At 41.2% G+C, this 11,122-nt stretch overlaps 1 protein-coding gene across 2 annotated transcripts in view; it reads left to right on the top strand.

Annotated features, from left to right (window-relative positions):
• Window positions 1-630: 630 nt before the first annotated feature.
• GLCE (glucuronic acid epimerase) overlaps window positions 631-11,122 on the top strand; it is a 116,320-nt gene continuing 105,828 nt past the window's right edge. For both annotated transcript variants that reach the window (XM_032864593.1, XM_032864591.1), the window contains exon 1: window positions 631-814. The gene's annotated coding sequence lies outside the window, so the exon portion shown is untranslated. The remainder of the gene's footprint in view (window positions 815-11,122) is intronic.

Here is an 11,122-nt window from a genome sequence, read left to right as displayed (position 1 = left end):
ATTTGTTATACTGGGACTCAAGTGAGATTTACTTTTTACTCTCCTAGAAGGCTTGAAGTAGAAATAAATGCACGAATCAGAAGGGTCCTTTGTCAGACCAGATGTCCCGACTTGAGGTTTGGAAAACACGGGCATCTCAACAATGGCGCCCTGTTTGAGGCGGAGAGGGAAGAGAGGCGAGATAGGGGTTAGGTTTACACCCGGGTAACCCCAGGAGAGTGCGCCTTCAGCCAGGAAGGTGCGAATCTTCTGTGCACTTCGGGCCGCGTGTAACCAAGGGTAACGGCGCCTCAGCCTACACCAGTGTGAAGACCCGTTTCTTCCCTGAACCAGGTGTGTTTACGGAGACTGAGCAGGACCAGACAGACAGAAACCCAGCTTCCCCAACCCAGATACCTTGCCGCGATCCGCCACCGCCTCTGTTTTAAGGTCACTACTCCTTTTGCCCCTAGTTAATTGGGAGGGGCGGGGGAGGGGAGAAGCGGTGGGCGGGACGAATCCTTTTTCTATTCTGCAACTGGTCGCAATGGGCTCCGAGTCCCGCCTCCTGCACCGCCGCCGACAGGCTCTGCGGGCTGTCACTCGAGCCGCTGCGGCCGCCCCTAGCCGTGTCTGGGATCTCGCGGGAAGAGCGGCGGGCACGGCTGTAGCTTGGTCTCCCGGCTGCGCGCGAAGCGGGAGGGTTCTCCTCACACAAGCGCTTCCTCGCGGGGAGGTTGGAGCTGCGGCAGTCGCAGGCCTGGGCCGCCCCTTCCCTGCCGCCGCCTTCTTTTCCTCAGGGCTCCTCGGTCCGCTCGCCCTCCGGCGCTCCCAGGTAAGAAAGCCCGGAGCGCGTCTCGGCTGCGGAGCGGTCGGGGAGCGGGGACTCGGAGCAGCCTGGGTGGGCTGGCTCCCGACGGGGGCGGCTCCGCGGGCTGTTCGGCGCTGCCGGGTGGGCGCGAGGCTTAGCGGGGCTGGAGAGTGCCGGGGGCACGAGGCGGCGGGGTGGGACCCGAGTGCGGGCGCCCAAGGGTGGTGTGGCGGGTCCCGGGGCTCCTGAGGCGATGGGGCGGTTTATGGGGAGGCTTCTTGAGGCTCTTCCAGCTTGGCGTGGGGGGTGGGTGGTGGCGCACAGGGTCCCACTTCGGGGTCAAGGGAGATTTGCCAGGGTCCTGGGGTTCCTCGAGGTGTCGTAGCGGGGTTTCACAACAAGGGGTCCTCATACCGCGGTCGCAGGCTCTTTGGAGGCAGAGAATTCAGTTTAGCAGGTCTTAAGTCTCTGAAGGGGCAGATCATTGGGGTCTTGGGGGTCCTTTGAGCGGGAGCGTTTCGCATCCGTGGGTGACAAAGCAGCGAATTAGGGTTCCGGGGAGGGGGCTCTGTTTATCCAGGTCTCGGGGCGAGAGGGCGATGTGTCTGGGTCCTGCAGGGGCCGGGCCGCCTTGGTGGGCTGCTGGGGGCGGAAGGGTGTTCGGCGGAGACCGGCGTCTCTCCTGGGGTTTCTGCTTTGCCCAGAGGGGGGCGGTAACTTGACATGGTCTCCAGTCTTTAAAGGGGTGACAGGGCGAGTTAGTGGGTCTCCGGGAGATCTCGAATGGAGGGCGCGGCTCAGCAGGCACTACTGGGTCGGCTCGGGGTAGGAAGGGGGCTCTAGGGGCATCCGGAGCCAGCCCAGTAGACAGTCTGTGGCTGGTCGGCATCCTGGAACAGGTCTCTTTCTCCGTGAGATTGATTTGGTGCTCAGTGGGAGGACTGATCCGCGTTGTTTCTTAGTTGGAGAAATCGTGGGTTTGTTCTGCAGTTTTCTTTTCCCTGCCCCGGGCTCCCTGTGGGGGCGTGCTGGTCTCGCTGCTCTGGGAACGAGAGAGTGGCCGCACCTTAGGTTCTCTAGAGGGCGAGTTTCCTAAGGTTGGGCGTGCCAGCCGCTGAAGATAGGGAAGGCTGTGTGGTTTTGGCTTCTCTTTCCTAGATAGTCTGCTTATGCTGATCCTGCATTATTAGATCTGTCCTGAAGTCTTGCCTGAGTGGTAGGCAGTCAAGTAGGAATAGGAGGTGTGTTCTGGCTTCCCTCTGTCCTTTGAAAAACGTTCGTGGAGAGGGGTAACTTGAAGTTTAGTCTCCAAATAATGTATTGGAATATGAAGTCCCAAAGCTAGAACTAGGCAGAAGCCTCCTTTGAGACCTGTAAGGATGGCTAACAGCTCTTTTAGAGAATCCTGCAAAAACAGTTATATTGTTAAGGTTGAGTTAATCTCGTCTCTAATGCAGAGTTCTTGGTAACTAGCCCAGACTCTGGTGAAATTCAAGTAAAATGACCTGTGTGTATGTGTGTATGGTTTTAAAAAAATTAAATGTATGGCTTGGGAAGTCTGCATTTGCTTGACATTTCTTCAGGTTAGATAGCAACTTCATCACAGAGGCCTGTAAATGATGTGGCAGGCGGTGGAGCCCCTATTAACAGTAATTCTGTCATTTTGGGTAAACAGACAAATTTGACTATGCCAAAGCAAAGAATTTTGCCTGCCTTAGTCTTTTTCTTAGTAACAGTTTTTTAAGATTGAGATTTCTTTTTATCTTAGAATCAAAAAGATTAGGAATAATGTACCTAATCCTTGAGTATTGCAGTCATTTAAAAAAAAAAGGGGGGGGGGATCCCACATAGCAATATTTAACCCATGAGGAGCTTAAGCTTTTTGTTTTGTTTTCATCTTTGCCAGATTGACTTTTATAGCTATCAAAATTGATCAGTTGAGCAGATATTCGGTTGGAACTACAGCCAGAAAACCTGAAACAGACCTTTGTTTTCCTCATTATTATTATTATTATTATTTTAAAGACTTTTATTTATTTATTTATTTGACAGAGATCACAGGTAGGCAGAGAGGCAGGCAGAGAGAGAGGAAGGGCGGGGGCGGGGGGGGGGAAGCAGGCTCCCTGCCGAGCAGAGAGCCCGATGTGGGACTCGATCCCAGGACCCCGAGATCATGACCCGAGCCGAAGGCAGCAGCTTAACCCACTGAGCCACCCAGGCGCCCCTGTTTTCCTCATTATTTTTGAAAGACGAATAATTAAGCAAATTTCAGTAACTTTTTAAAGCAGCTTTCATGATTTCTAAGTAAACATACTGAGCAGTCAACAAATATTTGATTAGGAGGTATCACAGCACTGGAGGTACAGTGATTCCAGCTCACATATAACCTATATTGAGAGAAAACAAATGAAATGAATATATAAAATAATTGACATGCTGATAATGAAGAAACAGGTACTTGGGGTTCAGCTCACCTTTTTTTAAGATAACCCTCGAATAATAATATAATCGATGCCTGTTATAATAACAAGAAACCAAATAAGGTAATGATCTGCCTTCTGAATTATTAAAGACTGAATTATGATGAGTACAGTTTGGATGTTAATTATATGTTGATTCTTGGAGGATTAGCACCTTTTGTTACATAAGCATTAAAAAGTCTGTAAGGATACATACACATCGAACTTACAAGTATTTGGGGGGTTCTTTAAGAGAGGGTTGTAGAGGCATGGAAGAGAGCTATTAATTTTAGACTTTAATATTTGAACCTATTTCAGTGAGTGGACATAAGTGCAAATTAGAGAAGTCTAAAAATTAAAATGTTTTGGTAATTGCAAATCTGTGAAATGTACAGTATTTATAAGGCATTTTGTGAGTGTTGCTAGTTCACTGTGTGTACTAGTGAAGGCAAAAGTGTATTTCAAGAATCTGATAATTATAGGGGGTGGGGAGCACAACAGAATAAGAATACTGAGACCTAAGTAAAATGTTAAAACATGTTAAAGATGTTGGATATTTAAGTATATAAAGATAAATTAATTCAAGGTCTTTCTTTTTTCAAATTTAATTATTTCCAAGTTTGAGAAGGGAAATTTTTCATCTCCTGAGACAGAAATACCTTGTGTCTCTGTGTTGGGGGTAGAGGTGTTCTTATTGGTGCACAGACTTCAGGAAGAGATTTCTTTTTGTCAAATGTATGGATACATCTACTAGATTTGTTTTTCTTCTGAGGCATATGAAACATAATTTTATGGTTCATTATTACTATAATTTAGTATTACTATTTATATTTCATTATTGTTGTAATGAAAATGGTACTACCAGAATGGCTCTTGGATTGTCTTTCAAAATTCTAGAATTAGAAACATGATGTACTAAAGCAATTTCTAGAAAGGAAATCATAAGGCATGAATCCCAGTCTTCGCTGTCCTACTAACGTATAACCAGGGTAATTTTTTAGACTCTTAGGGCCTTGGTTTCCATATATACAAAATTAAAGAGAAGTCCCTGTTAGTAATCAGTGTAAGCTCCAATTCCAAGGATGCTATCGCATTGATTTTGGTGTTGCATGTAAGCAGTGTTACGTCTACAAAAAGGGATAGATGTCCGAAGAGTAGCTGGTTCTCAGGATACAACTAGTTCCATGTAATTTTCATTTATGATACGTAATTTTAGAAACCTCTTCCTTTTTAAGATACATAGAAAATATTTAATTCCAGAATATACAATCATGAAGGTAAATGATTTTCTTTTGATAATTTAGCTTTATTTGTTAAAGCATTATTATTTTTATTTCTGATTTCTGGTTGAGTACGGGGTGATGTAATGTCCTTATTTAACTTGGAATTGTAGAATGAGGTTTGTAGTGGTTGACCCCCTTTAATCCATCCTTTACACTCCTGCCAAGGTGACTTTTCTAAAATGCAAATCTATTCAAAGCTTCTTTCTTAAAATCCATACTTCTTGTTTACCTACAGTACATATTTAGTTTTTAAAAAACTGAATAAATAAATTTTTAATTTTAAAATAATATTTTATAAAATTTGTTAAAAAGATAAATAATATTTCATAAATATTTATAAAAAGTTATAAATAAAAAATTATTTTATATAATAATTATTTTATATAATTTATTTTTCATATAATAATTTATTTTTTAGGTGTTCTTCATATAAATAATTATTTATTTGACAGAGATCACAAGTAGGCAGAGAGGCAGGCAGAGAGAGGAGGGGAAGCGTGCTCCTTGATGAGCAGAGAGCCCGACGTGGGGCTCGATCCCAGGACCCTGAGATCATGACCTGAGCCAAAGGCAGAGGCTTAACCCACTGAGCCACCCAGGCGTCCCAGTATTTAGTTTTTACTCTTTATCACTACAAGGCCCTTCATCATCTGTCTCATCTCCTGGACTTCCCCCATCATAAATCTGAAGCTCCAACTGTACTAATCCAGTTAATTCACTAAAAAATCATAGAGTTTCCTGACTCAGCCTTCTCGTATATTCTTCTCACTGCTTAGAATGCCTTTCTTTCTCCTGTCTTGCTGACAAAGTCTACTGATTTTTCAAGATACAGATTAAGCACTATCTGCTTTTTAAGTCTTTGGTATCCTCTGGTCCTCCCTCTTCCTTATCCCACTGGGTTATTCACTTTCTCCGTCTTGTTCTTTCATTCTCTTATGTTTGTTAATATGCTGTAATTATTTATGTCTGTCGCTGGGTCCTCCTGGACTCAAAACCAGGTTTATGTTAGTCTTACTACTTTTTGAACCTCAATTGCTTATTGGCTCTCAATACAGGTTTGAGCCCTCAATGCCAAGATTGATATCTTCATAATGTCTGAGTTAAGCCCAAATCTCAGTCTTGTCCTATTTTTCTAAAAATTTGGGCTTTCTTTAATAGAATAAGATACTTTGCCCTTAAACACCTACGACCACAAGCTGGTATTAGATCTGTAGTTCTTATCCTCATATTTAAAAAGTAAGACTCCTTATACTATAGGAGTTAAGAGTTGCTCCATTATACTTGCAGATTTTGAGGCAACCACTAATTCCTATAACTAAAATATAGGAGAGTTATAAATTAATTTGGGTATTTCAGATCTTGGATATCAGTGATTGGTAGATATTTTTACCTTGGCTGCTTTTTATATGGGACATGATTGTTGCCAACCTTTGTGTGTCTTTAGATTGTTTATTGGCTGACAATTTATTAACTTGCTCAGGGTCATTATCTACTAAGCAACAGGCTATATAGATTCAGGTCTGTTGTACTCCTGGTTCTATGCTTTTCCAAATACTCTACACTGCTTTCCGAATATGGCTCCTTATTCAGTATATTAAAATTATTATTATTTTTTAAAGATTTTATTTATTTGACACAGAGAGAGACACAGTGAGAGAGGGAACACAAGCAGGAGGCGTGGGAGAGGGAGAAGCAAGCTTCCCACTGATCAGGGAGCCGGATGTGGCGCTCGATCCCAGGATCCTGGGATCATGACCTGAGCTGAATGCAGACGCTTAAAGACTGAGCCACCCAGGTGCCCCCAGTGTATTAAAATTATTAATAGATATTTTATTCATTTTACAAATTGAAGAAGTTAGGTTGTAATGTTTATTCATTCAGTTTTTTCCAAAAAAAGCTAGAGAATTTGAGATTGTTTGGACGTTAGAGATCATTTAATCCAACTTCATTTTAGCATGTGAGGGAACTGACGCATGCAAGAGTCATTGAATGACTCGCTCAAGGTCATGTAGCTAATTGGTTAAGATTTTCTTTGTTTAGTTATGCACATTGGTGTTACAAAAGCATTATTTGAAAGGAATACCAGGTGCCTAGTCCTGTCCCCTCCCTGCAACGGGGAAAAAAAAAAAGCCTGGAGTGGTTTTTAGAAAAGTGATGTTGAGGATCTCAGAGTCTTAAGGACATGGCTCAGAGAAAATCCAGACTTTGGATCATGACACATGGAGATGCCTCAGTGCCTTTACTCACATAGTTCCCTCATCTTGGTTTCTTCCCTTCCTCTTTTTCTTTTTAAAAATCTATCCACAGTTAACTAATCTTATGCCTGATGAGGTTATTAACATCAGCCTTACTAGTAACCACTTAAGTGCTATCCATAAGCCAACTAAGAGAGATACAAAAAAGCATAAAAGCTAGTCACTATCCTGAAGAGGCTTGGTTTATTTGCGAGTGGGAGACAGTGCATATTTAATTGCAAGGTAGTATGTAAAGATGCCAGTAGTGGTGCAGCTGTAGGAACTCAGAAGATCAGATAAGGGTGGACTGAACTAGTGGTTACAGAAGTTTCTGCGTAGAAAAGATTGGAAAAAATAATTAATCTTTTTTTTTTAAGATTTTTATTTTTAAGTAATCTGTACCCGCAGAGTGAGGCTTGAACTCACAACCCCGAGATCAAGAGTCAAATGCTCTAATGACTGAGCCAGCCAGGCATTCCGATTTAAGTTAATTTTTCTTTTTATGAGAGAGAGAGAGAGAGAGAGAGAGAAAGCACGAGAGGGTGGGGGAGAGGTGCAGAGGGAGAGAGAGAATTTTAAGCTGGTTTCATGCTGGGTTTGGAGCCTGACACAGGACTCAGTCTCATGACCAAGATCTTGACCTGAACCAAATTATGAGTCTGTGTTTAACAGACCGAGCCACCCAGGTGCCCCTAAGTTAATCTTTAAATAAGGAGTTGGAGTAAAACTCTTAATTAAACTCTTGAAACCCTTGCTATTTTATTTTGTTTTGCCCACTTCTCTGTGGTCACAGTGGCCTTCTCTCTGCTTCAGGAGACCTGGAACATGTTCTTCCACACATACATGTCTCCCTCCCTTACTTCCTTCAAGTCTTAATTAAAATATTACCCTTTCTGTGAGGCCTTTACGGGCCCCCTTGTTTAGAATCCTAGCAGTCCTTCTACACATACTCTTCCTATTTCTCTTCTCTGTTTTGTTTCTTTATTTTGTTCTTTTGGCTATCCAACATACTCTATATTATCTTTCCATGCCTTTTATAAGATCCATGAGGGCAGGTATTTTTACCCATTTTATTTAGTCCTATATACCCAGCACCCAGAACAGTACCTGTTACAAAGTAGGTGCTCAAATTTTTGTTGCATAAGACAACTAAACTTTAAAGCAGGAATTTGAAAATTATTTAACATTTTCTCCTTCCTTTTTTCCTTTCTTCCCGTTTTCCTCACTGGCATAGAGGAATAGGAACTTTCTCTTCCATTTTCTAAAAAATTTATGGGACTTAAAGAATATCCTACATGGTAAAGTGCAGAAATTATAAACAGCTCAGTGTATTTCTACATGTGTAAACATGTAGTCACCAATCAGATGAAGATATAGAACACTTCCTCATGTTCTCTCCTAGTCAGAATTTTCCCAAAATAACCACTCTTCAGACTTTTATCACAGTAGATTAGTTTTATTCTTGCTGAACGTCATACAAATGGAATCACCCTGGTTTCCTCTGCTCAGCATTGTGTCTCTAAGATTCATCCATATTTTAAGTTAACAGTAATTCGTTCTTTTTCATTGTAGTGTAGTATTCCATTGTTTGAGTACATATGTTTTTCTGTTCTGTTGATACATTTGGGCCATTTTTGGTTTTTAGCTCTTAGGAACAAAGCTACTGTGAACAACTTTGTACCTGTCTGTTAGTGTGCATAAAGATTACTTTCTTGGGGTGCCTGGTGGCTCAGTCAGTTGAGTATCCAACTCTTGATTTTGACTCCGGTCATGATCTCAGGGTCCTGGGATCAGCTGGGTAGGCCTCCTCTCTCAGCAGGGAGTCAGCTTGAGAATTCTCTATCCTTTACCTCTGCCCCTCCCCCTGCTCATGTTCTTTGTTTCTCTGTGTGTCTCTCTCTTAAATAAATAAATCTCAAAAACAAAACAAAAAAAGATTAGGGCACTTGGGTGGCTTAGTCAGTTAACCATCTTCCTTCAACTCAGGTCATGATCCCAGGGTCCTGGGATTGAGTTCCATCCACATCAGGCTCCTTTCTCAGCAGGGAGTCTGCTTCTCCCTCTGCCCGCACCCCCCCTCCCACTTCTTTTCTGTGTCTCTCTCTCAAAAATAAATAAAATCTTCAAAAAGATTAATTTCTGGGGTACCTGGCTGGTTGAGTCTTTAAGCAACTGCCTTTGGCTCAGGTCACAGTCCCAGAATGTTGAGATCAAGCCCTGAGTCGGGCTCCCTGCTCAGCAGGAAGTTTGCTTCTCCCTCACCCACTCCCCCTGCTTGTCTTCCCTCTCTCGCCGTATATCTCTCGGTCAAATAAATAAAGTCTTTAAAAAAAAAGATTAATTTCTTGGCTAAATAACTAGAAGTTAACCTCATCTCCGTATATATATATATATATAGAGAGAGAGAGAGAGAGAGAGAGATACACATAATTCTTAATACCACATAGTTTTTAAGCATGTGCTAGATGATCATTAAATGATAGAAGATAAATCAGTGACTAATTATGTACTGTGAGATTATCTCAAATTTATTAAAAATATTGGAGAACCACTTTTTTTTTTTTTTTAAGATTTTATTTATTTATTTGAGAGAGTGAGAGCAGGTATAAGCAGGGGAGGGGCAGAAGCAGACTCCCTGCAGAGCAGGGAGTGGAACTCCAGGGCTTGATCCCAGTACCCTGGGGCAACAACCTGAGCCAAAGGCATACTCAGTTGACTGAGTTACCCAGGTGCCCCTGGAGAACTGTTTCTAAATCCATACTTTTTTCATATGTCTGACGTTAAATATGGGTTCATCTAGGCTTTACACATTTCTTTTTCTTCTGGGATTGCCTTTTTTTAAAAAAGTCATATTCCTTATTACTTGCTCTCCCTCCTCTAGAAAATGGGAGAAATATGTCCAGGAAAGAGAAAATTCAAATTAATTTCAAGATGTGAATTTCAGAACTGGTTGCTGTTTTTAATTTTTCAATAAAAGTCTTTTTTTCCTGACATTTGGTTCTACTGTACATTATATTTTTTCTAACATTCTATACTCTTTTTGAAATCAGTTATACCAATGCATTCATAACACAGGTGGAAAAGCTATGAATCTTTTTTTTATTTTTGTCATGTGTTAGTGATGTTTTGGGGTATGTCAAGCAAAGCCTTTCTTTGATGGCCTTAAGTAATTCTAGAAATGGCTTTAGTTGGTGAAGAATGCAAATGAGAGCTACAATAATAGAAGAAATCTTGAGTAATATTTTTCTAATTCTGGAAAAGTTTACAGTTTTCTTTTGAAGTGATTTCTAAGCTAAGACTTGAAAGATGAGTAGGAAACAAGGTGGATAGGACACCTCAGAGGGATTGAGATAAAAGAAGGTAGGTAGCCAGCTACATTTGTAAGAGAGAGCAGAGCAGATTTGGGGATCTGCAGGCAATTTAGGAAGGCCGGAGCAGTGGTTTTCAAGCTGTAATGTGCATATGAATCTCCTGATAGGAGTGGGGCTTGTGAATTTGGAGTTCTGACATGCTTCGGTGATGGGAATGTTGCTGGTTCAAGGATCACACTTTCTTGCAAACTACTGGGTTCAGATGTAGAAAGCAAGTGAGAAGGAAGGAGTGGGGAGTGAAAGCAAGGACCATCCCATGAATCTTAAAACCAACCGAAGGAATTTGGGCTTAAGGCATTGGTAACCCACCGAAGGGTGCCAAGAGTAATAGTTAACTTGTGATTTAAGTGGGCAGTGGTGGTAGAAATTACCTTTAGGGGTAGGCTCCGTCTACATTTGAAACATACAGATTAATGTCTGAGAAATGATAATTTACCTATTCATCAATAACTATTTTTGTTCCCCAGGAGCAGACTCAATGTATTTAAAGGAAAAGTTTGGTTATATTTATGAACTTAGGTGTTACATGTTAGTTTCAGCAGTTCTTTCTTGCAGGGATAGTGTTTATCCTATTAAATATTATAATTTTATAATTTTATATTATAATTTATCTCATAATTACATTATTAACCTTGTTCAGTAGAATTATTTTGTCCATTTGTGTACCAATATAATAGTCTGAAGTTTTCCTTTTTTATTATTTTGATTTAAAAATGAGCTAGCTGGTAGTGCTTATTGTATTGTATGGTAGTGCTTACTGTATGGTAGGAATGATCTTGATCCATAGTATGAGTACCTTGGGTTACTCTTCATTGGTTTCCCTAAATGTTATTAACTAGAAGGTTTTTAGTATTTCAACTGTTTAAACATAGTATCAGTTTTGCAATATTATAAACTCCAGAATAAAGGTATGTGTTTATGTTTTACATATTTATATTGTATTTCCCCCCGATTGTATAAGTTCTAGGTACTCTTTTTTTTTTTA

Source organism: Lontra canadensis, unplaced genomic scaffold (genome assembly GCF_010015895.1).
Source record: "Lontra canadensis isolate GAN:19392208 unplaced genomic scaffold, GSC_riverotter_1.0 scaffold28, whole genome shotgun sequence".
Taxonomy (NCBI): Eukaryota; Metazoa; Chordata; class Mammalia; order Carnivora; family Mustelidae; genus Lontra; species Lontra canadensis.
This window is presented reverse-complemented; position numbering and strand designations above follow the sequence as displayed.